The sequence below is a fragment of the Otolemur garnettii genome, unplaced genomic scaffold (genome assembly GCF_000181295.1).
Source record: "Otolemur garnettii isolate 467f Iridium unplaced genomic scaffold, OtoGar3 scaffold00106, whole genome shotgun sequence".
NCBI lineage: Eukaryota > Metazoa > Chordata > Mammalia > Primates > Galagidae > Otolemur > Otolemur garnettii.
The window spans coordinates 3,311,851-3,315,799 of NW_003852501.1; the positions used below are offsets into that span (position 1 = coordinate 3,311,851).

The 3,949-nt window shown below is 53.0% G+C and overlaps 1 protein-coding gene across 1 annotated transcript in view; it reads right to left on the minus strand.

Moving 5' to 3' along the window:
* The window catches only part of LATS2 (large tumor suppressor kinase 2), a 90,957-nt gene extending 88,696 nt beyond the window's left edge, over nucleotides 1-2,261 (minus strand). Inside the window, exon 1 of the mRNA XM_003796701.3 lies at nucleotides 1,988-2,261. The gene's annotated coding sequence lies outside the window, so the exon portion shown is untranslated. The remainder of the gene's footprint in view (nucleotides 1-1,987) is intronic.
* Nucleotides 2,262-3,949: the final 1,688 nt, after the last annotated feature.

Here is a 3,949-nt window from a genome sequence, read left to right on the forward strand (position 1 = left end):
AACTCTTGGGCTTAAGTGATTTCTCTTGCCTCAGCCTTCCAAGTAGCTGGGACTACAGGCCCCAGCCACAACGCCCAGCTATTTTTTTGTTGTAGTTGTCGTTGTTTGGCAGGCCTGGGCCAGGTTCAAACCTGTCAGCCCCAGTGTATGTGGCCTGCCGCTGAGCTACAGGCGCTGAGCCAGTCTCTGCATTCTTATTTGGAAAGACTCTTCTGTTGCCATCTTATTACAAATTGATTAAAAAAAAAAAACTCTTAAAACATACAAAGTAGTTTACTAAAAATATGGAATAAGATGTATTTAGCACAAAAATCCTAGTAATGAGTCACATTACGTTCCTTAAGACCTAAGGGATGACCCCCTCATATACTAAGCTAAAATCTTAAGCAGAACACACGCATATAAGAACACACACATTTTGTGACTTTCCATTTACATTTCAGTATATTTAAGTTTCTTGCTAAAATGTGGGCAAACTTTCCCTTAAAAATGTACATATTCTTTACTAAATACCCCGTAAAAAGAGCTGCTCCGCTATTAATGTGAATACTTTACCTTCCAAATGTATAGTCTATGGCTTAATAGTTAAGATTAAATAATTTTTTAAAGCCTTGACTATTATTAAAGAACATTCTTATTTATATACTAGAGAAATGTGGAAAACGTAGACATACTTGTTCAAAATTTCTATCAACAAATCAACAAAATCTACAAATTAAATTCTTCCACGGTGTTGCCTGCAAGTGTCTTTCTCATCCAGAGGCCTCAGGACACGCTGTCAGCTGCCCAGATCCGGAGCGTTTTGCCTCCTTCAGGGTCTCTGTCCCCGACCCCCGGCCCGGTCCCCGTGGCACTGGAGACTTGGGATCCACACACCGAAGTTTCGCTACAGGCCGACACCCCTGCGCGAGGAAGTGAAGTTCTGGGGTTGTTGGGAGGAAAAGTGAATGGCACGACGTGAATTATGTCAGAATCCTCATCTCCAGAGTCCGCAGAGGACTGACCACAGGTGAGGTTGCACCAGGGGAGAAGGACGAGCCCTACGAAAGTCAGCTAAGCCGGGGCGCAGCTCAAGTGGGTTATGCAACTGCTGCCGCTCTCACCGCCACGAACGCGCCCCAGCAGCTCGGGCCGCGTCCCGCCAACTCCTCAGGACAAACTCGCAGAAGTGGGCGAGGGCGCCGCCGGGAGCGCCTCCCAAGGCCTGGACGGCGAGGAGGCGCGCCCGTGGACAGCCGGCGCGGCCTCTAGGGGAGCGAGCGCCGCAGTCAAGGAGGGGAAACGGCGCGGCCAGGGAGCGGCGGCCGGCCTCCCGGGGCTGATTGGCCCGGCGGGTGGGGGACGACTGTCCGGCTGGTTGGCGTGTGGGACGACGGGACGGCCTGTTGGGGCGGACGGGGCGGGCTCTGTAGGAGTGATTGGCCCGTGGGACGATGGCGCGGCCCGTCCGGGAAAGTGGCCCTGGCTCCGTGGACCAGCGGCACGGCCGGACGCTGGGTCCCGGGACTGTCAGGGGAGCCTGGCCCAGCATTCGGTTAAAAGTCGAGCCTCCGCGGTAAAGTGGAAGCGTAGGCGCGGACGGTCTCTCAGGCGCCCAGCGCGTCTTGGACGCCGCCCCGGCCCGCGGCCGCCGCACAACAAAGCGACGCAGCCCCGCCGACCCCCTCCCGACGTCCCCCGCCGGCCCTGCCAACTTCTCCGGCTTCCCCGGCCGGCTCCGCGCTTCCCGCGACGACGCGCCAGGCGGGGGCGGCTCCCGGGCCCGGCCGGGCGGAGGCCGTGGGGGTAGGGCGCAGGGCTGCCGTCCGGACACACTTCCTCGGCCGCCCTGCTCCCCGCCCCTCGCCGGCCCGCCCCACCGGGCACCCTTCCCGGTGCCTCGGCCCGCAGCGACCCGAGGGTGGGCGCCCGGGCCCTGGGGCTTGGCTGGCCCCCACAAACTTTCGCTCGCTTGCCCGCCGCCGCCCCCAGCCCCGGCCCCCCTCACCTCCTGGGGCGCCGTCTACACCCTCGGGGGCATCCTGCCTCGCGGCTCCGGGGCCTCGCGCGCCGGGAGACCGGGCGCTGGTGGCTGGAGCTGCTGCTGGCCCCGCAGGGACGGGGAAGCCCCGGGCGGTGGCATGGAGAGCGACTGGTCCATCTTCCCGGGGCGCTCACGCCGCGGTTCCAACGCGCAGACCCAAGTGGGACATTCGCTACATTGTTGGCATTCCACGGGCGTCACGTGACCCCGCCTCCCGCGTCACTCTCGGCCGCATACCAGCCCGGGCGGGGCGCCCGCGGCCCTTGTAGCTCGGCGGCTGCCCCGCCCCGCCCCACCCGGTCCGGCTTGGGCCCGCTTCCTGCCTCCAGGCCGCGGCCGCCACCTGCCCTCGGCCTCTGCTTTGGCCTGCAGGAGCCCCCCGGGGCCTTGCGGACCTATTTGCGAGTTTTTTTTTACCGGCCCTCAACTCCAGTATTTGCCCTCTGGTCTGTACTTTTATTAAAAGTTGGCAACTGTCACTCAAGCCACCGTTTTTTAATTTTTTTGCAGGTTTTAGCCGGGGCTGGGTTTGAACCCGCCACCTCCGGCATATGGGGCGGGCGCCCTACTCCTTTGAGCCACAGGCGCTGCCCTCAAGCCACAATTTCTTAGGAATCTCATACCAGTTTTGGTGAGCAAAGTTAACAGACGAGAAGGAACCACCGAGTTGCCCAGTAGCTGCTAGCTGCTAAAAGTAAGGGCAGGAAAGAACAAATGGCTGGCTACTTGGCAGGGTGAGACAAGAGAATAGCTTAAGCCCACGGGTTTAAGGTTGCTGTGAGCTGTGACGTGAAGTCACTCTACAGAGGGCAACATAGTAAGACTCTGTCTCAAAAAAAAAAAAATGGCTGTTGAGACTGTGATTCACAAGTAATGAAGAATAGCACCTCATGTATCATTAATCAGATATACTTTAATCAACCCTCCTTGTTTATTGTTCATGATGTACAGACAGAACAGTATTGTGTACCAACCAATGTATCACGCTTTTTGTACTTCACTGGCTCTGCCATCTTAACCATTTGAGGGCTATCGATTTGGTACAAGGACATGAGCAGGGATTATGCAAAGATTTGGAGTAGAAATAATAGACTGAAAGCCAAATCCTTAATCTACTTCTGACTCTCCTTGTCACTTTGTGCTTCCTACCACCCAGTCTGTGGCAAGTGGTAGTGAGGGTTTATAGAGTTTTAAAAGTTGGAGGTGCCTGTAGCTCGAACAGCTAAGGCGCCAGCCACATACACCTAGAGCTGGCAGGTTGAAATCCAGCCTGGGCCTGCCAAACAATCACAACTACAGCCAAAAAGTCAACTAAATTGCCTCTAATTAATAAACTCCTATAAAATTTTTACATCTTTGCTGTGTTTTAGCGTCGCCAGTCCCTGCCTTGACTCTTTCTTTTTTCTTAGTTTCTTAAGCCTTAACTCTTCCAGGGAATCCACTTAGACCTCCCTCCTATTTTCTCTTCTCTGAGCTCTGATAATTAATTCATCAAAGATCTTAGACTTCAATTTCATTTTTGAGTATTATCCTATATGCTACCCAGATGTTTTGTACAGTATTCTCCAGCCAATATTCTGTAATTGAGCTCCACTTGCATTCACCTGTGTACTCTTAAGCTAAGCACGCTTTCTACACCTTACCCCAAGCCACAAGACTGCTAATAAATATCTTGCCCTTACTCTGTCTTCAAAAATGTAAATGTAACTCTAAAAAAAAAAAAAAAACTTTTGTGGAATGAAAACTATTTAAAAAGGGATTTAATGGACTTTAAAATTCATGTGTAAAATACCTAATAGAAATTCTGCAGTTACAATAATTATTATAGCATTGTTTACAATAGTGAAAAATTAAGAAAAATTCAAATGCCAAACATATAAAAGGTGGATATTTAAATGATGAAATACAGGGTGTCCATTTAAAAAA